The 23874-nt window shown below is 35.7% G+C and overlaps 1 protein-coding gene and 1 pseudogene across 20 annotated transcripts in view; one reads left to right on the top strand and one right to left on the bottom strand.

Annotated features, from left to right (window-relative positions):
- BAZ2B (bromodomain adjacent to zinc finger domain 2B) overlaps positions 1 to 23874 on the top strand; it is a 322262-nt gene that overhangs the window by 50267 nt on the left and 248121 nt on the right. For 2 of the 20 annotated variants that reach the window (XM_032594414.1, XM_030328076.2), the window contains exon 2: positions 3214 to 3292. The exons of the other annotated variants lie outside the window; for them this stretch is intronic. The gene's annotated coding sequence lies outside the window, so the exon portion shown is untranslated. The remainder of the gene's footprint in view (positions 1 to 3213; positions 3293 to 23874) is intronic. 20 annotated transcript variants of the gene reach the window in all.
- On the bottom strand, positions 2128 to 3510 carry LOC115522328 (annotated as a pseudogene).

The raw sequence follows: 23874 nt of genomic DNA, 5'->3' as shown, positions 1-23874 counted from the left end.
ACTGGAGTAAATGGATGCATAGATGGATGTGTAGACTTAGACTATGTGGTCCGTGATAATAGTCCTGAGGAATCTTGAAATCCTGTTGAGTTGTAATAGTAGTTCCTAGAGTTTGGAAGGGTTGAGGGATAGAGATGCAGGAAAACTTGAAATTAATTGTTGCTAACCCACTCTATTACAGTATGTCTTTTACTCCCATCACTCCAGTGAAACTGTTCTTCTTGAGGAAGATCACTAACAATTGTTCATTGCTAAATTCTTTGTGGGAATTTTTCAATTCTCATGGATGATTTCTCTGTAGAAATTGACATATTGATATGTCATTACTTCTGTATTTTTGTTTATAAGTGAAAATGGCTTTTTTCCTTCTATATTTAAGAGTATCTTATGTTCTTTGTTTAAAAAAAAAAAATTGAGGTAATACAGAAATCTCACCATCCAGAGATAATTACTAAATGTGTTGGTGTAAATTATTACACTTATTCCTGTACCAGTATATACAAATATCCTACTGAGCATTTTATTTTGGGAACCTGTTTTTCATTCAACTATATGTCATGAATATTTCTGTATCATAATATATCAAACTATATCATTTTAATGGCAGCAGAATATTCTGTTTTGTGGATATACTCTAATTTGTTTAACCAACCTCTTATTTCAGGAAATGGAAGCTTCTAGTTTTTTACTATTACAGAAATTGTTGAGAAGTGTGTGTGTGTGTGTGTGTGTGTGTGTGAGTGAGTGTGACCATTTTCTTAGAAAATAGTTATTGGATTAAAGAGTATGTACATTAAATTTTATCAATTTTGGTAGATTATTCCTGTACAAAACTTGCACTAATTTGTATGAGAGTTCCCTTTTCCTGATACTTTTAATCCTTACCAATCTAATAAGGAAAAAGTTGTATCTTACTTAGATTTGTATATATTAGGTAAAGTATTAGAGGTAAATAATAGGGCTTTTTTTTGGTATGTATTTTCTCTGGAATTGTCCACACATATATTTTGTCTGCTTTTCTTTTTGGGTACGTGTCCTTTTTTTATTTATTCATAGGAATGAAACTTTTACCACATATGTTGAAAATATATTTTTAACAATTTGTTCTTTACTTTTTAACCTTGTGTGAATAATTTTGTATACATTTAACTATATACATTTTCCATGTGAAAAAATTTTATTTTGTAAGTGCTACGATCTCTTTCTTTTCCTGTGTGGTTTATAGCTTTGGTATTAGAATACAGGCCAACCTGCTAGAACAAAGAGACCAAAGCTGCAGTGGCTTAAATGAGATAAAACTTTATTTCTCTTCCATGTAACAGTTTAATAGGGAGTGGTCCAAGAATGGCTTTGACACTCCTACTGTGTGAATTCCATCTGTGAATCCAAGGGGATGGTATTAGTTGTCACTTTCTTCCAGCATCAGGAAGGGAGAAAGAAGTGGAAGGTAGACCTGTTTAAAGAATATAACTGGGAAGTTGCACATGTGACTTTGTTCATATGTGCTTGTTTATAACTTTGTCACAACATTGCAAGAGAGCATTGGGGAATGAAACTGCTAGCTGAGGGGGAGGTTCCCAGCTAAATCTGGGTTTTTGTATGATTCTATCCTCCAGCTAGAAATAAGAGAATGGACATTGAGGGATAATGAGCAGTGTTTGACACAGATGCCACCTCTAGAAGGAGGCCATTCTCTGTGCTAAGGTGATAAAAATATTCCTGCTGATATTTTAAAATGTATTTTTTGGTCTGATTTGGAAATCTAGAATTGTGAGTTATAGATCATTTAATTTTTCTCCCAGATTTTTAGCCCATTATCCCAATATTATTTATTGAATGCTTGTTCCTTTTTTCACTAATTTGAAATATCACTTTAAAAATACATATTAAGGGCATAGCACTGGGGTGGCTCAGTTGGTTGAATGTCTGACTCTTGATTTTGAGCCAGTTTATGATCTCATGGTTCGTGAGTTGAAGCCCCATATTGGGCTGTGTGCTGACAGTACAGAAAGTGCTTGGGATTCTCTGTCTCCCTCTCTCTCTGCTCCTTGCCCACTTGCTCGCTTTCTCATAAAGAAATGAGTATTTGTATTTTGTATTCTTTGAATTATGTCTTTCATTTTCTTCTGTTTTTAAACATCGCAAATAAGATTTCTTATTTCTCACCATTAAATGTCTAAATTTTGAATTCTTGGAGTGATGGCTCATGTTTATCAACATGGTCAACTGTAGCACCAGTCTTATAAACAGTAGCTTTTCCAGAGGTACTACCTTCACAATGAAGTGCCATGAGCTTTCCCAATTCAAACTTAGGCTTCTTTAGCATTTTTACTTCTCTAACAAGGACATCATGGAGGAGATAAACAGACTGACAAGCCTTTTCTTTCCTTTTTTTTAATGTTTATTTTGAGAGAGAGAGTGAGCCTGATTGTGAGTGGGGAGGGTCAGAGAGAGAGAGAGAATCCCAAGCAGGTTCTGTGCTGTCAGTGCAGAGCTGGACGCGGGGCTCGATCCCACAAACTGCGTGATTATGACCTGAGTCAAAACCTAGAATCAGATGCTCAACTGACTGAGCCACCATGGTGCTCCTGGCAAGCCTTTTCTATGTCTTTTCCAATTGTTAGGGTCAGGCGTAAGGCAGGGTAAAGATAGGAGTCAGAGGCTAAAAAGTTTTAGCAGTCAAAGGCTTTATTTGGGAACTAAGGTCTTGGGCGAGGTTTTGTGACTCAGGGAGAGAGAGAAGAGTCAGGGAAGTCGCCGCCAGGTGTGGTGGGGCGGGGTTTTTAAGCTGCAGCGGTTCAGGGTTTAGGTCCGGGTGGGCCTTTTTCCGCGTCAGGTCGTGCTGTCGCTCGGTGATTGGTTGACCTCCAATTCGTTCTGGCAGCTACTAGGGGCTTTTCATTGGGTTGAGCTGGCAAGATGGCCGTCCCCTCTACTGTGGTTCCAAGGACATCCTAACACCAATGCTGTCTGGAATCGAGTTATTGACCATTTTTTTCAATTCACCTGTCTGCACCTCTTAGGTCATGATTTCCATCATCTTCTTCCAAATTTGTTGGTGCTGAGCATAAAAAGTCTTGTGAATCTGACTGTTGCATTTTTTAGTAAAACCAACACAAAACAGACAAAATAACTTTTGGGAGTATTGACATCAAAACATAACCTTCAGTCATGTAATGCCATTTTTTGACCATGGAACACATTTTTTTATAGGTAAGATCCATGCCATGGAAATTAGGCAGTTTTTGCCCTGAACATCCTCAGTTCTAAATGTACCTTCATCATTCTGCAGGTAAGCAAGGCTTAATTCATAAACATGACACTCAAGGCCATCAGATGCAATTTTGGTTCCTTGAGCTTTTGTAATTAGTGTTTTTTCAATATTACTTTATTGAACATAGCTGGTGCTTTCACATCATACCAATCTTTCTTAGAAGATGGATCAACCACTTTTTTCTTGGCTCCTTTTTTGCTGCCTTTTGTAAGGTGCTTGTTCTTGCCAATTGCCATGGCACTGCTCACGGAGGCAGAAGGGTTTCTTTCATATTCTTATTTCTTCCTCAATACCTTAATTTTAATTGTTAGCTGTATAAGTTTTGGTATTTATTTTTTTTTAAGATTATTAACTTATTTTGAGAGAGAGCTAGAGAGTGCATGAGGGACAGAGAGAGAGAATTCCAAGCAGGGTCTGCACTGTCAGCACAGAGCCCAACAGGGGGCTTGAACCCACCAAATGTGAGATCGTGACCCGAGCCGAAACCAAGAGTTGGACGCTTAACCAACTGAGCCACCCAGGCACCCTAAGTTTCAATATTTCTTAGGACAGACCTCTCACCTTTGCTCACTTATTTCAGAATTCTTATGTTAGTTGCTTTTCTCAGGTATGTTTTGACCATTTTTGTCAAGTGACAGAAAATAATCCTGTGAGTTTTGACTAGAGTTGAACTAAATCCACAAATTTTGATTCATTCTATTTTTATTTCATTTTATAACTTACTTTACAGAGAGAAATTTTCCTGGGTGTAGAAAGCAGTCTTTCATTCTTGTTTCCTGGTATGTGTCTTCTTCATTAATCTTTTACCTACTGTGTTTATTTCATACCTTTTAATGACAAAATTTTTGCCTGGGGTTTTCTTCTAGATGAGTCGTCTTCATATAAGGGCAGATTTATAAAGAATTACTATTTGCTTAACAATATATAGGTAGATTCTTCTTGACTTCCTTCTCTGTTTATCTGTATACTGTTTTGTATCCTGAAGGCTTTGATACTATAGATTTATTCAGTCATTTAGTTCATCATTCAAAAACCTGAGAAGTTAGGGAGGGAACTGGTCTTTGTTTTTGTTGATTGTTATTTTGTTTTCTTTGTGACCATTGCATTCATATGTAGACTCCTACCTTTGGTAAAACTGCCTGCCCAGGTCCCAATTCTGTTTTTACTCCCATTTTATTTTCTTTTTAAAAAATATTTTATTTTAATTTTTTTAAGAAAATGTTTATTTTTTCATATATATTATTTTTATTTTAAGGAACTTTGTTGTTTTTTAAAATAAATTTATTTATTTATTTTGAGAAAGAAAGAAAGCATGAGTGGGGGGGGCAGAGAGAGATGGGGAGAGAGAGAATCCCAAGTAGGTTCCACACTGTCAGTGCAAAGCCTGATGCAGGACTCGAACCCACGAACTGTGAGATCAAGACCTGAGCCGAAGTCAGATGCTTAACCAACTGAGCCACAGGTGCCTTTTTTTTTTTTTTTTTTTTAATTCTCAAGTTAGTTAACATACAGTGTAGTCTTGGCTTCCAAAGTGGAACCTAGTGAGTCATCACTTACATATACACCTAGTGCTCATCCCCAGAAGTGCCCTCCTTAATGCCCATCACCCATTAAACACCCCCCCCATCAACTCTTAGTTTGTTCTCTGTATTTAAGAGTCTCTTCTCTTTTGCTTCCCTCTCTGTATTTATCTTGTTTTTCCTTCCCTTCCCCTATGTTCATCTGTTCAGTTTCTCAAATTCCACACGTAAGTGAAATCATGTGATCTCTGTCTTTCTCTGACTGACTTATTTCGCTAATTATTCCTCCAATTCCATTGTGCAAATGGCAAGAGTTAATTCTTTTTCCATCACTGGGTAGTATTCCATTGCATATATATGTATACACACACACACACACACACACACACACACACACCACATCTTCTCAATTGATTCATCAGTTGATGGACATTTGGGCTCTCTCCATAATTTGGCTATTGTTGATAGCACTGCTATAACTACTGGGGTGCATGTGCCCCTTGGAATCAGCATTTTTGTATCCTTAGGATAAATTCCTAGTAGTGCAATTGCTGGGTCATAGGGTAGCTCTACTTTTAATTTTTTGAGGAACCTCCATACTGTTTTCCAGGGTGCCTATGCCAGTTTGCATTCCCACCAACAGTGCCATAGGGTTTCCTTTTCTCCACATCCTCACCAGCATCTGTTGATCTGCAAGTTGTTAATTTTAGATATTCTGAGCAGTGTGAAGTGGTATCTCATTGTGATTTTAATTTGTATTTCCCTGATGGTGAGCAATATTGAGCATCTTTTCATGTATCTATTTGGCATCTGGGTGTCTATTACGGAAAAGTGTCTATTCATGTCTTCTGCCCATTTCTTCACTGAATTATTTGTTTTTTGGGTGCTGAGTTTGGTTAAGTTCCTTATAGATTGTGGATACTAACTCTTTATCTGACATGTCATTTGTAAATATGTTCTCCCATTCTGTCAGTTGCCTTTTAGTTTTGCTGATTGTTTCCTTCGCTGTGCAGAAGCTTTTTATCTGGATGCGGTCTCAATAGTTCATTTTTGCTTTTACTTCCCTTGTCTTTGGAGACATGTCAAGTAAGAAGTTGCTGTGGCCAAGGTCAAAGAGGTTGCTGCCTGTATTCTCCTGTAGGATTTTGATGGTTTCCTGTCTCACATTTAGGTCTTTCATCCATTTTTGAATTTATTTCTGTGTATGGTATAAGAGAGTGGTCCAGTTTCATTTTTCTACATGTCCAGTTCTCCCAGAACCATTTGCTAAAGAGACTCTCATTTTTCCATTGGATATTCTTTCCTGCTTTGTTGAAGATTAGTTAGCATGTATTTGCGGGTCCATTTCTGGGTTCTCTATTCTGTTTCATTGATCTATGCATCTTTTTTTTTGTGCCAGTACCATACTGTCTTGATGATTACAGCTTTTAATACAGGTTAAATTCTGGGATTGTGATGCCTCCAGCTTTGGTTTTCTTTTTCAACATTTCTTTGGCTATACAGGTCTTTTGTGGTTCCATACAAATTTTAGGATTGTTCTAGCTCTGTGAAGAATGCTGGTGTTATTTTGATAGGGATTGCATTGAATATGCAGATTGCTTTGGGTAGTATTGACATTTTAACAAAATTTTTCTTCCAATCCATGAACGTGGAATGTTTTTCCATTTCTTTGTGTCTTCTTTAATTTTTTAAATAAGCTTTCTATTGTTTTCAGCTTACAGATTTTTTTAGCTCTTCCTTTTTAAATTTTTTTTAATGTTTATTTATTTTTGAGAGAGAGAGAGACAGAGCATGAGCAGGGGAGGGGCATAGAGAGAGGGAGATACAGAATCCGAAGCAGGCTCCAGGCTCTGAGCTGTCAGCACAGAGCCCGACAGGGGTTGAACCCATGAACCATGAGATTGTGACTTGAGCGGAAGTCAGACGCTGTTTTATCTCCCCTCATTCACATACACGCACCTCAATCCCACCAAGCTGTCTCCCTCCAACTACGGAGATCCTACTGCCACTCCGCAGATTGATTTCCTGGGTGTTGCAAGTGATCTGACCTCAATACAGCTGTGCTTCAGGTATGAGGAAAATCCTAATCCCCCTACTTCTCCACCATCTTAACTCCCTGTTTGTTTAGAGCATGAGTGGGGGAGGGAGGGAGGGAGGGAGGGAGAGAGAGAGAGAGAGAGAGAGAGAGAGAATCCCAAGCAGTCTCCACACCTTCAGCCCAGAGCTTGACGCAGGATTCAATCCCATGAACCATGAGATCAATACCCAAAGTCAAGAGTCAACACTTAATTGACTGAGCCACCCAGGTTTTCCTAAAGATTTTATTTTTGAGTAATCTCTACATCCATCATGGGACTTGAACTCACAACCCTAAGATCAAGACTCTCATGCTTCTCAGACTGAGCTAGCCTGGAGCCACTTTACTCCAACTTTAGATTGCCTACATGATGAATATTTGAATATTTGAATATTTGCCTCACTGCCTAAGGCAACTTTGAATATTTGCCTCACTGCCTAAGAACATTTTATCTGATAAGACTGTGTATCCTTATATACTCCCAACTCCTTACCACCCCCCCACACCAATTGCAGCCTGCATTCCTATTATTGTATAGCTGTGAAAAAGCCCTAAGAAGATTGGTGTTTATCTTAACCTGTAGTGTTTCTCCTTATATATTACCAGTTTGAAATAGTCTCCCTCCAACCACATACCAAAATCAGAGCAAGCCTTGACCACTCTTTGGAATCTGAGTCAGAGGTGAATTTTGAGGAGTGTCTATGTTCATTCTCTTCTAGCTATGCTTTTGCAACAATGCTTTTGATCAAAGTTTTTGCAAGGGTAAGAATATCCCCGTGTAGTGAACCAGTCTTTTCCATGGCTCCCTTCAGTCTTCAGTCCTTGTTTCTAACACATTTGATCCTTTATTTTATTGGTTCTGGATTATAATTACAATGATTCAGGCTAAAAAAAACTTCTCAGTGAAGAGCTTATCTTGAAAGAATCAGAACTGATGTATATTATAACATTATATACTATTTGCTCTCCTGTTGGTTCTTTTTTATACCTGTCCCAAACAAAAAGCTTATATATATATTTTTAATTTTTTTATCTTTTTAAAATTTTAATTCCAGTATGGTTAACATACAGTGTTATATTAGTTTCAGATGTAAAATATAGTGATTCATGATTGCATATATCACCTAGTACTCATCACAACAAGTGCACTCCTTAATCCTCATCACCTATTTCACCCATTCCCCCTACTTGCCTCCTCTCTGGTGACCATCAGTTCAAAACAAAAAGCTTTTAAAATCACTGTCTGAAGGCTAAACGTACACTGACATAGGCCTGAGTAGACAGCATGCTCCTAGAAAAAATCTGGTACAACCACTGGCAATGGGTGTGGGCAAGACAAAGAAAGAATCATCACACCACTGAACAATAAGATCTACTGGGGATATTCAGCAATTTTGGTTGCTGGTTTATAAATGTAAAATATACACACTATCTTCTATAGATTAATTGCTCGGGCAAGAAAGCTGGTTTTTGCCCCATTTTATTAAAAATAAATCTGCCATGTGTGTAAAATAAATAAATAAATAAATAAATAAATAAATAAATAAATAAATAAATAAATAAATAAAATCACTGTCTGATTCAGTGGTTCTGGTATAGTAGAAATTTTGGAAGTAGGACATACTTGCTCATTGCAGAGCAGACAAAATAAAGTGCTGAGGTATCTATGGTTCTATGAAGTGTCTAGCAGATATTATAGAGATAATCTTGATGATTTAGATCAATTCACACAGTGCTGCTTTTGGTTCTGCATAGCCACTTTTGTATTTCTTTTCACTTGCTCCTGTGACATGACCAAGAGAAGTTCTTCTCATTCTTTAGGCTAGGGACATGTTAGTGTTTACATCCTCTAGTCTGCTACTTTGCTGTCTATGTAATTTTGGTAAATCATTTAATCTGTCTATAAACTTCAATTTTCCTTTCTGTGATGATACTTTCTCTGTGATTTATGGTTATGTTACAAGTATATATCTTACAGTGTAATATAGCTTAATGCATTGATCTGTTAAGAAATATGAAAAAATATATAAATTATCTTTATAAATTATAAAATTTCATAAAGATAGGCCAGATTTGAGCTAGTATACTCTAAAGCAATCATAGGACACAGTGTTGGATTTCTGTCAGAAGATTCTTTCCTACCTGCATCATTTCTGTAATAAGCAAAGGACATCAAGCCCTTCCATAAATATAAATTCTAATTTAACTTCTTGTAATATATATTGTATTGTTTATAGAATTATTAATAGTTATATAAGGCAAAAATCAATGATGGTAAATAATGTGAGAAAGCAACATTGTTTCAGCAGTCTAAATATGATATCTGCACAAGTATAGTAATATTGTAGAAGTGAGTTTTTGTCTGAATGTATAACTTCTGATATACTAAATCTCAGATTTTGTAGAGACTTAATATAGAAATGGATGGAAAAAAAGGATTCCAATTTGTATGTTCATAATCTGTGTTATCCATATATAATGCTTTCTTCTTATTGGTGTAAACTGAGGCTCATATAATAATAATAAATAAGATAAAAATGACAATTGAAAGGAAAGTTAAGATTAAAAAATATGAAAGATAAAACAAAAAGTCTACTGAAAAATTAAAACAATGAAGCCGGGGCACCTGGGTGGCTCAGTTGGTTGAGCATCCAACTCCTGATTTCAGCTCAGGTCATGATCTCACCATCATAAGATAGAGCCCTGAGTCTGGCTCTGTGCTGGGCATGCAGCCTGCTTAGAATTCTCTGTCTCCATCTCTGTCTCCCTCTCCCTTGCTTATGTGTGCACATGAGTGCTCTCTCTCTCTCTTGCAAACAAAACAAAACAAAACAAAAAACAATCCCAAAACAACAACAACAAAAACAGCAGCAAGGAAGTAAATCAGAAGTAAGAGAAAATAGTTTTAAAAGGATAGAATAAAAATAAAGCATTGGTAGAGTCTTGTAAGTATCACACACAGAAGTTGACATTTTATTCTTTCTGGTATTATTGAATTATGTTTGTCAATCACTGCACTGGCTGAGTCAACAGAAAACTCATTCTTTTTGACCCATTAAATGTTAGTCAGTGAGGACTGAATTCAGTGATGCACAAAAACCTGTTTTCAGCATTAATAATATTAATAAACATTGCTAGAGGTAATTTCCACAATTTCTGAATCTTAATTGAAATTACTGACCATATACAGAATGTCCTGATATAATTGACCCCATTATATTTATCCAGTTTCATGAAAGACACAGATCTGTCATTGTTTACAATTTGGGTGTGATAAACTGACAGTGCTTTGAAATTACATGTATTTTTGTATTTTTACATAATTACTTGCTAATAATTGCTTGTATTCTTTAGTGTTATCAATTAGAATTCCATATGTAGCTTCTATGTCTTAGGCACAATTTTTAACTGTTTATTTACATAAATTTCAAGCTGCAGTCAAGCTGCAAGAATAAGAATAGTGTAGAACATCCAGTATAGCTTTTATCCCTTTTTCAAAATTCACCGTTTGCTTTTTCATTCTGAACCATTTGAGAGTAAACTTTGTTTATTTTAACACAATTTAAAAATGGGGAGAGAAAAGAACATATGATAGACCTAGGTTTTATATTTCTTATGAACACAGTTGCCTAGAAAAAGTCCTATACATATAATATGTCCTTTAAAAAGATTTGGTAATTGTTTTATAATTATTAGCATCATCATTTTAATTAGTAAATAATGTAGTACAGGAATAATTTTTTTGTTTTTAGAGAAAGTGCACACATGTGGGTGTAAGTAGGGAAGGAGCAGAGGGAGAAAAAAGAGAGAGAGAGAGAGAGAGAGAGAGAGAGAGAGAGAGAGAGAATCTTAAGCAGGCTGAATGCTCAGCACATGGAGCCTGTCGCAGAGCTCAGTCTCACAACCCTGGGATCATGACCAGGGCAGAAATCAAGAGTTGGACGCTTAACTAACTGAGCCACCTGTGTGCGCCAGGAATAAATTTTATTCTGTGTGTGACTTGCTTTTCCTATGATGGTGTACTATTACTCTTGTTTACTTCCCACCTACCACCTTGCACCTTGCAGTTTGGAGTTTTAGTCCTCAACATTCTTAAATTGTTTTGATATTTTCTCTTGTGTCACGATAAAAATCAAAAGAAAAGTGATTTAATAAATTGCTGTACTTTAAAATAGAATTTATCCTAGGGTACTGGGCTGGCTCAGCCAGTAGAGCATGTGACTTTTGATCTTGGTGTTGTAAGTTCAAAACCCACATTGAGTGTAGAGTTACTTAAAAATAAAATCTTAAGAAACAAGCAAACAAAAAACTCATCCTGCTCTTAATGTTCCAGTCTTATCAAAATGCATATGAAATATAATAAACTCAAGGCGACTGGGTGGCTCAGTCGGTTGGGCTTCCGACTTCAGCTCAGGTCACCATCTCCTACTGCGTGAGTTCAAGCCCCCCTTTGGGAGCTCTGCTGTCAGCACAGAGCCCGCTTCAGGTCCTCTGTCCCACTCTATCTCTGCCCCTTCCCCCTCTCAAAAATAAAAAATAAGCATTTAAACAAAAAAAAAAAAGAAAGATAGTAAACTCAAAATAGTTGATAACTTACCTTTGAGCGTGGCCTATATTATATGGATACATAGGATTTTTTTGAATTATGCTCGCTCCTTTGTTGTGGTATTATCCCTTAGTAGAATCAGCCACATTGTCTCTAAATATAAGAAATCTAAACTAGATAATTATTATTATCATATTTATAAAAAGTAGTTTGTCTTCTGTTCCTACCACTGTACTGAAATAGTTCCTTTGTGCATCATGAGTTATATTCTCCTTTTTTTAAAATCCAGTAACCTTGTCTTAGTCCTCATCATCTCATTACCTGTAGTATTAGCAGTGAATCTTGGCCTCTTGAATCATAATTAGTCCATGAAGTGTGAAATTCCCATATATAAAAATATTTTTATTACATTTTAAAGAGCTGTCTGTTGGTCTTCTATCTTCAAGAGAATTTTAGATCCAAATGATTGGCTTACTGCCTGATATATTAGGGGAGAAGTATTAAAAGTAGAGCTCCTGAGGATAGTAAAGTCTCTAAATAATTTCCAGAATCTTAAGCTGAATGAGCTAGTTGGTCTGACCCACAATAGTTGCTTTGGCTGTGCAGTCTGTTGCAGAGCTTTTGAGACTGTGTCTGTGCTAGGGGCTAGATTCATTTCATTCATTTAACAAATAATTATTTATTGAACATCTCTATGGATTAGGTATTGGGAAAACAGTGATGCATAAAACATTTCCTGCTCTCAAAAAGTAGGAAGGGTTACTCAAAATACTTAAAAAACCAAGTGATAACTATAAAGCTTAGACTCCAAAAGTCAGAGAGATGAGGTACAGGTTCTAGTTGCTATTTAAGTGTAAGGCTATTACAAAAAGTGGAATTTTGTTTTTTAATAACTTCTAACCATTTTCAATAAAGCATAAAGTTACACAATAATTTTGGAGTCTAGAGTTTGAAGGACCTAAGCAGGTTTTTACAGATCTCCTTTAAACTGTGTTAGTTAATAAAGTCAAAGCATTTTCTATTCAGATATGTATATATTCAGAATCCTCTGCATTTTAATTACTATATCTTTGACAAGAGAAATGTCTTCTAGAATAGAGGTAACTGTAAAAGGTGCTAATAGAAACAAAATATTCTTTTGTGTAAGTTTATATTATGGTTTCATAGATTTTTGGGTTTTTTTTTTAAGATTTTATTTTTTAAAGAGTCTCTACACCCAACGTGGGGCTTAAACCTACAACTCTGAGATTAAGAATCACATGTTTTATCGACTCAGCCAGCCAGGCACCCCCAGAGATTTGTTTTTGATTATTTGATAACTGTCTCTTTATTTTGTAGGGCAGAGAAATTCAAGTAGAATGTTTCATAAATAGACATTATTAAATGTATTAAGGGAACATCTGTTTAAAATGGCACTGTTTCGGGGCGCCTGGGTGGCGCAGTCTGTTAAGCGTCCGACTTCAGCCAGGTCACGATCTCGCGGTCCGTGAGTTCGAGCCCCGCGTCAGGCTCTGGGCTGATGGCTCAGAGCCTGGAGCCTGTTTCTGATTCTGTGTCTCCCTCTCTCTTTGCCCCTCCCGCATTCATGCTCTGTCTCTCTCTGTCCCAAAAATAAATAAACGTTGAAAAAAAAACTTAAAAAAAAAAATAAAATAAAATAAAATGGCACTGTTTCGAATCTTTTCATAAATTGCTTCCATGTGATCCAATTACTGTATTTTTACTGGCAATTGTATCACTCATTTCTAATAAACTGAACTTAGTACATTTTCCACAATCAAGATTCCACATCTTTTCACTTTCTCAAGCCTCCAACCTCTCCATGGTCCCTTGCAATGTTTTTTTAAAACTTAAAAAACATTTTAAAACATTGCAGACATACAGACTATAAAATAATACAATGTACTATACCTATCACCTTACTTTAATAAATGTTAATCTGTTGCCACATATGTTTCAACTTATTATACATAAATAAAACCAGGTACACTTGAAACCTTATATGTAACTACCCAATCCCATTCTTTCTCTTCCTTTTCTTCATAGAAGAGAGATTTGTGTCAATCACTCCTAAGAAACTCCTAAGAAAGTGTATGGATTTGTACCATATATGTATATGATATGCAGTATTGTTTGGCATGTTTTAAAACCTTATTATATAGCATTATACTGTATGTATCATTTTCCAAACTTTTTATCACTAATCATTGTTTTTCAGATTTATCCGTGTTTATTCATGTACTGTAAGGTATTCATCTTCATTGCTGAACAGTATTTCTTTGTATGAATATAATGCAGTTAATTTATCTGTTCTCCTAATAGTTGATATATAGGGTGTTTATAGTTTTTCACTATAAGTGTTAAAAGGGATATTCTTCTGCCTGTCTTCTTAGGCATAGCTGTGGGAGTTATGAAGGGTATATATCTAGAATTGTATTTGTGCCTTGAAATGCTTATCTAATGACAAATTGCTCTCTGATAGTTGTACATTAACATTCCACAATCCCTAGGTCTGTGTTGTGATTTGGGAAAGCTCTGACCTCATGGCTGGCAGCAGACCACATCCACCTGTCCCTCAGGGTGTCCCCTTCACTGCTCCCAAGTGATCGCTGAGGAATGATGTCTGTACATCTGGAGAGTGGGTTCTGGGAGCCGCTGTCCCTGCCATACATCCTTGGCTTTTCTGGATAACATCATCATGCAGGGGACAGTTGCTATGACAAAATGCATGCCAGATTTCCATATCTTTTGATCCTTACTGAATTTGATATTATTAGACTTAAAATTTTTACCAATCTGACTGGTTATTAAGTGGTTCCTAATTGTTATTTTTATTTCTCCCATTGCCTGGTTAAATATCTTTTGTATGTTTATGAGTCATCTAAGTTTCCTCTTTTGTGGTTTGTTCCTATTCTTGGCCCATTTTTCAAACTTAGGCTGTCTGTTATTCTACAGTTATATGACTTGGCGATATCTTCTCTCAGTGCCTTGTCTTTGGTTAAAACGTTGTTGTATAGAAATTTAAAAATTGTTAGTTTTTCCTTTTATGATTATGCTTTTTTAATTTAAAAATCTTTCCCCATTGTTCCAGTGAGTAACCCAAAATTTAGTGACTTAAAACAATACTTATTTTATTATATTTTACGGTTTCTGTGTGTTAGGAATTCAGACAGAGTATAGCAGGGTTTCTTTGTGTCTGCTCCATATGCCTCGGATGGAGTCTAGGGGTGGCTTCCCAGCCGTAAGCTGGAATAATCTGGAGATACCTTTGCTCATGTCTTACGGTTGATGCTCATTTGTTGGCTGGGTTTTCAGCTTGGCTGCCAGCCAGAAATCCTATATTCTTAATTTTCTTTGTTGATTAGGAACTAAAGGACAATATTAAATAGAAGTGGTAACAACAAACATTTAGTTTTTTTCTTGACCCTATTGAGAATGCTTCTTCATTTTAATTATTATTTGTTACTACTAATAGTAAAGAAATTTTCTACTTTTTAACTAAGTTGGTGAAGAGTTTTTACTCAAAACTTATATTTGGATTTTATTGAATACTTTTTTTGCATTCTTGAGGAGATACTGTAATTTTCTCCTTATAATTCATTATATTGTGATTAACATTAATAGCTTTTCAGAAATAGAGCTATCCTTGTATTCTCTGAATAAAAACTGCTTAATCATGATTTATTAATAGTATTTTCATATTTTGCTATATTTGATTTACCAGTGTGTTTAGGATTTTGCAACTGAAATTGGTTTGGTTTTACTTTCAAAATTAAACTAGTTTCATAAAGTGAGTCTTTTCCTCTTTGTCTTTTCTCTTTTCCATAATAAATAAATAAATAAATAAATACTTAATCTAAAAGAAGACAAGTAAAGAAGGAAAAGGAAAAAAGTAGGATTGATAGAAAACAACTATCATGATGGTAGATTTAAATCCAGCCATATCAATAATTATATTTAATGTAAATGGTATAAATACTTCAATTAAGAGAGATCGGATAAAAATGTAAGAACCAACTATATGCTATTGAAGAAAAACTCATTTTAAATATAAAGACATAGGTAGATTAAAAGTGAAAGGGTATAAAAGGTATACTTGACAAATAATCAAAAGAAAGCTGGATTGATTATATTAATTTCAGGCTGAGTAGATATCAAAGCAAGATATATTATCAAGGACCACAGAAATTAATAATAAGGGATTGCTTTCATCAAGAGTTACCAAAACATAAAAAAAAATCCTAAAATCACAGGCACCTAAAAAGTAACAAAATAAAATGAACAACTTTATGTGAAATTTGAAACCTTATGTAAAACAGATAATTTTCTAAAAGAACTTAAAGTATCTATACTTCAAAATTCTTCAGGATTTTTAAAAACCCGAGTAAATGAATAATCAAGAAAGAAACAGTATCAACAATTAAAATTGTCCTCCCCTAAAATACGAAAAAATAAACAAGCTAATCTTTAAGGAATGATTGTATTTTGTATACAATTTCTCAGTTTTGAAGCTATTACTTCATTGTGTTTTGTTTTCTCTTGTTGCTGAGGAATAGTCTGTCGGTATTCCTTATGAGGTAATATATGTCTTTTTCTCTTTGACATCTTTTGTGATTTTCTGTTTATCCTACCTAATGTTCTGCAATTTCATCTTGATGTTTTGTCTAGATGTGGATATATATTTTTTTATCCTTCTTGGGACACAAACTATACTTTGAATGTGAGAAACGAATTCCTTCCTCAATTCTAAAAGATATTCAGTTGTTAACTCTTCAAATGTTGCCTCTTTATAACTCCATCCATTTTTTAGGACCTACCTATTAGTTACATGTTGGAGCTTCTCAGTATTGCCTACAGGTCTCTTAACTGTTTATTTATTTATATTTATATATATTTTTTTTATTTGAGAGAGAGACCGTGAGTGGGGGAGAGGGGCAGAGGGAGAGAGAGAGTATCCCAAGCAAGCTCCATGCTCAGGATGGAGCCCAATATGGGGCTCCATCTCACAACTCCGGGATTATGACCTGAACTGAAATCAAGAATTGATGGGGCTGATTGGGCCGCCCAGGTGCCCCTTAACTGTTTTTTTTTAAACTAAGTTTGTTGATACATAATTCACCTGTAAAATGCACCCTTTTAATAAATATACAATACAATTCAATGGTTTTTAATATATTTACAGAGTTGTGTACCATCACTACTATATAATTTTATGACATTTTTTTTTCACCTCATTAAGAAATCCCATATATAAACTAGAAGTCACTCTCTATTTCCCACTACCTGGAAACCAGCCTCTAGAGACCAGCAATTTAATGGTTTCCCACTGCCCTGGGCCCAAGAAACCAGTAATTTCCTATTCTGGAAATTTCATATAAAAATGGAAATTTACAGTATTTTGCCTTTGTGATTGACTTCTTTCACATAACAGTGTTTTTTAGGTTCATCCATGTTGTAGCATGTATCTGCACTTCCTTTTATTTTATTACTGAATGATCTTTCATTGTAGGGATTACCACATTTTGTTTGTTTATCAGTGATGGACATTTGAATAATTGTGAATATTAAACAATTATGAAAAATGCTGCTATGATCATTCATGCACAAAACCTACACAAACATGTAGATATTTGTGTGACATATATTTTCAATACTCTTGGGTACATAGGAAAGGAATTACTGTATGATATGGTAATTCTGTTTAACTTATTGAGGAACTATCACATATTTTCCAAAGTGGCTGCAACATGCAATCGCACCAGCAATATTTAGAGGCTTCAGTTTCTCTGTATCTTCACCGACACTTGTTATTTTCTGTCTTTTTCATTTTAGCCAATCTAGGGGTATGAAGTAGTATCTGATTGTGGTCTTGGTTTGCATTTCCCTGATGGCTAATGTTGTTGAGCATCTTTTTGTGTGTTTATGGTTCATTTGTATATCTTCTTTAGATACATTTCTATTAAAATTCTTTGTCCATTTTAAAATTGCATTATTTGTTTTTAACAAATTGAGTTTTAAGAGGTATATTTATATATATATATAATGCAATTTCTTTATTAGACAAATGCTTTGCAAGTATTTTCCTTCATTTCTCTGTCTCTTCACTTTCTTGACAGTGTCTTTTGAGGCACAAAAATTTCACCTTTAGATAAAGTTCAATTTATCTATTTTTCTTTAATTGCTTGTGCTTTTGACTTTGATTGCCTTCACTTTTGACATCATATGTAAGAAATCATTGCCTAATCCAAGGTCAAGAAGATTTACACCTATATTTTCTTCCAAGAGTTTTATAATTTTAGCTTTTTTTTTTTTTTTTTTGGATTTTTGATCCATTTTGAGTTAATTCTGTGCATGGTATGAGGTAAAGGTCCAACTTCACTCTTCTGCATTTGGATATCTGGTTGTCCTAGCACTTTTTTGTTTTAAAAGCACCTGTTGTATTTAGGCACTCTTGTCAGGTATCCATCAACCACACAAGTAAAGGTTTGCTTCTCGATTACCAATTTCATTTCATTGATATAGTATTCATTTCAATATCTAGTATTGGGGCACCTTGGTGGCTCAGTCAGTTAAGCATCCAACTTCGTGCTGACAGCTCAGAGCCTGGAGCCTGGTTGGGATTCTGTGTCCCTGCCTCTCTGCTCCTCCCCTGGTCGCTTTCTGTCTCTCTTTCTCTCAAAAATAAATAAACATTAAAAAAATAAATAAATATCTAGTATTAAGCCATTATCACACTGCTTTGATTGCTGTAGCTTTGTAGTAAGTCTTAAAAAAAAAATAAGTGTTAACTTTCCAGCTTTGTTCCTCTTTTTCAAGATTGTTTTGGCCATTTTGGGTCCCTTCCAAATTTCTGACAACAAGTTCTCCTTTCATGACTTACCTCTGTGAGGGCTTGTTAAAGATTTTTTATCTGAAATTATTTTCTTGAAGATTACCCAAAACATACTTTGGCCAAATTCAGTATTCCTCTCTCCTGTTATGTATTCCTCTTTTTTCCAGTTTTCTAGGAAGATCTTTTCCCTCTTCCTTTCCAATTAACAATCCTTTTCTGACCTTTTTTTCCCCTTACAATATTTCTTTTTCTTTTTTAGCTCATGAGTACACTTCATGTCCTAAGTACTCTGTTAATCTCTGGGAAAGAAAATTCTAATTAAACACAATCTTTATTCTCAAGTTGCTTATGATAAATACAATAAAAAAGAGGCACGTAAGTCCCTGCTAAATTCTCAGTCTTTCATAAAGGAGAAATCAACTTTTTGGTTTTGATTTTGATTTTGATAATATATTTTGGTTTAGTTTTGGCAAACTTGAAAGCAGTATTCAGTTTAAAAGAGAGTATTTATGTTAAAATAATTATAAGAGAAAAAAAAGCAAGCATTGTCTATGTAGAGAAATTAAATGTAAATGAATAGCAATAAAGGAAAAACAAGCTCTAAAAATTAATGTAAGAATGACTATAATGTGAATAAATTAAATATGCTTTACTTCTTTTTATTTTTTATTTTTTTATTTTTTATTTGAGAGAGCGAGAGCGAGAGAGTGAGCAAGCATGAGTGAGGAAGAGGGGCAGAGGGAGAGAGAATCCCAAGCAGACTGACACGGGGCTCAATATCACAACCCTGGGATCATGACCTGAGCCGAAATCAAGATTTGGATGCTCAACCAACTGAGCCACTCAGGTGGCCTGGTTTACTTCTTTTTTAATTAACTTTTCACTCATTTATTCATTTTCCCAAAGTAAATGTATTGAGCATTTTTTCCCAAAACAACAAATTCATCAATTCTCCAACACCCAGTGAGTCTCTGGCAATTTAATTCAATTCTGACACAGTGCAGATCCCACAGGTTAAGGGCTCACTCCCACAAGACTGCCGCCTGCTTCCAGTGCCAGCTGCAAATGGGGTCCCTAGGCTACCCACATTTCTGCCTGGCCAACTATAAATCATGGGTTCCCATGACCCCCTCCCTGAGGACTTAATCGAACTCAAGAAAGTGTTCTACTTACTGTCACAGTTTATAATAAAGGATACAGATGGACAGGCACAATAAGAAGTATATTATAGGGTGATGTCTAGAAAGGTCCTGAGCACAGGATCTTCTGTCTCCATGGAGTTAGTATATATGATGCTTTTGGCATATGGATCTGTTCACTAACTAGTAAGCTCCCTAACTCCTATCATTTAGGGGTTTTTATGAAGGTTACATAGGTATCGTTGATTGGCCCATTGTTGACGAATTCAATCTCAAGTCCCTCACCTGTCTTCGGAGGTAGTGGAGCTGGAAGTTCTAACCCTCTAATTGAATGGTTGGTTTTTCTCTGGTGACTGACCCCCATCCTGAAGTTATCTACCTACCTTCCCCATGAGTCCACTCACCAACGTATAGACGTAGTAAATTTAAATTCCAGAACTTTTTGGAGCTCTGTGTCAGGAACCAGAGATAGAGACTAAATATTTATTTATTTTTTTTTTTTTTTAACGTTTATTTATTTTTGGGACAGAGAGAGACAGAGCATGAACGGGGGAGGGGCAAAGAGAGAGGGAGACACAGAATCGGAAACAGGCTCCAGGCTCTGAGCCATCAGTCCAGAGCCCGACGCGGGGCTCGAACTCACGGACCGCGAGATCGTGACCTGGCTGAAGTCAGACGCTTAACCGACTGCGCCACCCAGGCGCCCCTAAATATTTATTTTTTATTATACTACAAGTATCTGTTATATATTAGATTATTTTTTATTGTACTACAAGTATCTGTTATATATTAGACATAACCATTACTTTTATGAAACTTGGAGTCTAGTGAAAGGAAACAGATTAATAAAAAGAAGATCCTAACAATAGGAATAAGTTAATTAGTGATAAAGATATGCACAGCATCTGATGGGGTGTTAAGATCACCACATTTATATACAGGGTGTAGGGAGTGCTGGAAGTTGGCACTGGGGTCAGAGGAGAGATGGCAGAAGTTAGGAGAAGTTGCTCTTTTCTAGACAAAAGGAGAGAAGACAGAGAAAGGGTAAAAAGTGTCTGGGGGCTAAAAATGACAGGAAAATGTCATTTAATGGGGATCACTTTTTCCTCAGGATGATATATTGGAGAGACTTTCAAATTGAGTATTACTCAGCTTTTTTATCTATTGCCCTCTTCTACAGTGAAATCATATTTAAATACTGGAATGAGGGGTGACTAGGTGGCTTAATTGGTTGAGCAACCAACTCTTGATTTCAGCTTGTGTCATGATCTCACGATCTGTGGGATTGAGCCCTGTGTCAGGCTCTGCACTGACAGCGTGGAGCCTGCTTGGGATTCTCTCTCTCCCTTTCTCTCTGCCCCTCCCTCTCTCTCTCTCTTAAAATAAAAACTTAAAAAAAACTCAAGTGTCCTTTAAAAAATTTTTTAAAAAGTAAAATACTGGAATCAAATTGTCCATATTCTAAAGTGAAATTGATTTCTAAGTAAGAACATTCTAAGTTTTTTTTTTCTTGTTTCAATGTTTATTTATTTTTGACAGAGCACAAGCTGTGGAGGTACAGAGAGAGGGGGGAACAGAGGATCCAAAGCAGGCTCTGTGCTGACAGCAGTGAGCCCGATGTGGGACTAGAACTCATGAACTGTGAGATCATGACCTGAAACAAAGTTGGATGCTCAACTGAGTCACACAGGTGACCCAGAACATTTTAAGTTTTAAAGTTTCAACTAAAGATCAGAATCTTTATTCTCTACATTCTGGTATTGTATATCAGAGGAAGTTAAAGCACAGATAAAATATACAACTTAGTTTAGTAGACGTGCATTGAAAACCTATGTATCAGACACTCCACAAGGCTTACTGTTGTATCATGGACCTTCTTTTTTTAAGATTTTATTTTATTTTATTTTTTAAAGTAATCACTACACCCAACACAAGGCTTGAACTTATTTACAACCTGGAGATCAAGAGCTGCATGCTCTCCTGACTGAGCCAGCCAGGCACCCCTGTCATGGAACATTTTTGTATCTTAATGAACTGACCTGCTTTCTTTGGATTAAGTTAAAGCACAAAAAAAGATAATCTCCCAGGTGAATTAATTGCTGAAAATGGTGAAATTTTAATTCATATACATTTTTGAAATACAGTGACTATAAAGCAATTAGAAAAGTGAAGTCATTTTTAACATATGGAGTCAAAAATATTTTTATCATGAGAAATGTAAGCATCTTTTTTATATATTTTTGTTTTAAAAAATTCTAAATCTACCAACTTAAAAAAATGCAAACATTTGCATCTTTTCATACTATTTCTGCTTAATATTAGGAAACTTGCTGATCAAGTGGGTAATTACAGAACTTCAGCATTAAACCTGTTTTCATGTAATGAAACTTCTTTACCTATTTTAAGTATATGATAAGAAAAGGAAGAACACAGTCTGCACATTTTGTAGTATGTTGGTTATTCTTTGGGTTGCTGTAAAAACAATCATTGTTTAATCTTGAATAGCTCACTTCTCAATATTTTTTAGAAACTGAAGGCAGCTGTTCCCTTTGAAATATTCCAATTTTTATGTTTGTTTAATTCATTAGCAGTTTGAGAATTAGAATCATTTTTTAAATTTAAAGCTTTATGCATTGTTTTGAGAACAAGGCTGGGTGACATTAATGCTGTGTATCATTGATAATATCACACATATAGATTGAAATTATAAGTCAGGACATAACTGGTTATGGAATAGATCACATACCTTAATTGTTGCTTGATAAATGCTGCCTGTGCATCACTGGATAGAACAGAGATCATGCCAAGTAATGTTAGGGGGTAGGTCACGAAAATCCTATAAGGAAAAAAATAGTAAATGGAATAATAAAATTCATTTACTATGGCAGTAGTGAATTAAAATTATATCTAATAGAACTTAGATATTGAAGTGGTGAAACTTATTAGGAGCGCTCATGTTCTTGCCCTCTTCCCCCAGCAAAGGCAGTATTATATTTGTTTCAAATTCCATCCATAAGAATCACATTCTTAAGAAACTCAGAAGTGTTCTTTTCACCATCCTTCTTACCATAAATTTAAGCTTGTGATTGCATTTGGTTAACTAGCTTGATGGTCAGTATCTTCCATTCCTAGAACTTTAAAGAAAAGTGTTGCCTATTCAGACCAGAGTAATCCAGACACTGGAATAAAATCTTTGGTCACTGAAAGAGTCAAACTAGCATTGCCTTTAAAGCTACAAATAAGAGCTATTAACTTTTTTTTTTTAAAGCTTTTAAGTCTGCATGGAGAACTCAGTGAGCATGCAAATATTATATGCTTTACTTTTTCAAGCTGTAATCTATTTATTTGTTAGTTTCTTTTGAAATGTTTCAAGCTGTCTTAATATCCATCTTTTTTTCTAATTATTTGACAATTGCCAGTTTTTGTTGAAATGTTAAAACAATATGCCTCTTTATGGATACCAACTGTTCATTAACTAGGCAATACATTTGGTATTGAGGAGGAAGAAAATACACAAGCAGTGCAAGGATTTGTGTTGATATTAGTAACTATTATACAGTAGTTCCATGTAATATGGAGATGTGTTTTCTGCCTCAAAGTAGGTTTTTTAAATGTTTATTTATTTGGGGCGCCTGGGTGGCGCAGTCGGTTGGGCGTCCGACTTCAGCCAGGTCACGATCTCGCGGTCCGGGAGTTCGAGCCCCGCGTCAGGCTCTGGGCTGATGGCTCAGAGCCTGGAGCCTGTTTCCGATTCTGTGTCTCCCTCTCTCTCTGCCCCTCCCCCGTTCATGCTCTGTCTCTCTCTGTCCCAAAAATAAATAAACGTTGAAAAAAAAAATTAAAAAAAAAAAAATAAATGCTTATTTATTTATTTTTGAGAAACAGAGAGCAAGTGAACAGGGGAGGGGCAGAGAGAGAGGGAGAGAGAATCCCAAGCAGGCTCCGTGCTGTCAGCACAGAGCCCGATGTGGGGCTCGAACCCTCGAGCTGTGAGATCATGACCTAGCTGAAATCAAGAGTCGGACACTTAACCAACTGAGCCATCCAGGTGCCCCTGTCCTAAAGTAGTTTTGATCTTCTGTCTTCATTTGCACACATTATAATTTATTTTATTTTTTCACTCCTAATCTGACAACTGGTAATAGATGAAAATCCTTTTTTTTTTTTTTTTCCAACGTTTTTTTATTTTTGGGACAGAGAGAGAGACAGAGCATGAATGGGGGAGGGGCAGAGAGAGAGGGAGACACAGAATCAGAAACAGGCTCCAGGCTCTGAGCCGTCAGCCCAGAGCCCGACGCGGGGCTCGAACTCACGGACCGCGAGATCGTGACCTGGCTGAAGTCGGTCGCTTAACCGACTGCGCCACCCAGGCGCCCCGAAAATCCTTAAAAATTCATTGTGAACAAAACTTTACAACAAAATGATAAGTAAGCCAATTAAGGAATAGGCAAAGGATTCGAACATTTCTCCAAGAAGATATACAAAT

The sequence above is a fragment of the Lynx canadensis genome, chromosome C1 (genome assembly GCF_007474595.2).
Source record: "Lynx canadensis isolate LIC74 chromosome C1, mLynCan4.pri.v2, whole genome shotgun sequence".
Classification (NCBI taxonomy): domain Eukaryota; kingdom Metazoa; phylum Chordata; class Mammalia; order Carnivora; family Felidae; genus Lynx; species Lynx canadensis.
Note: the sequence above shows the minus strand (reverse complement) of the source record. Positions and strands in the feature narration are given on the sequence as shown.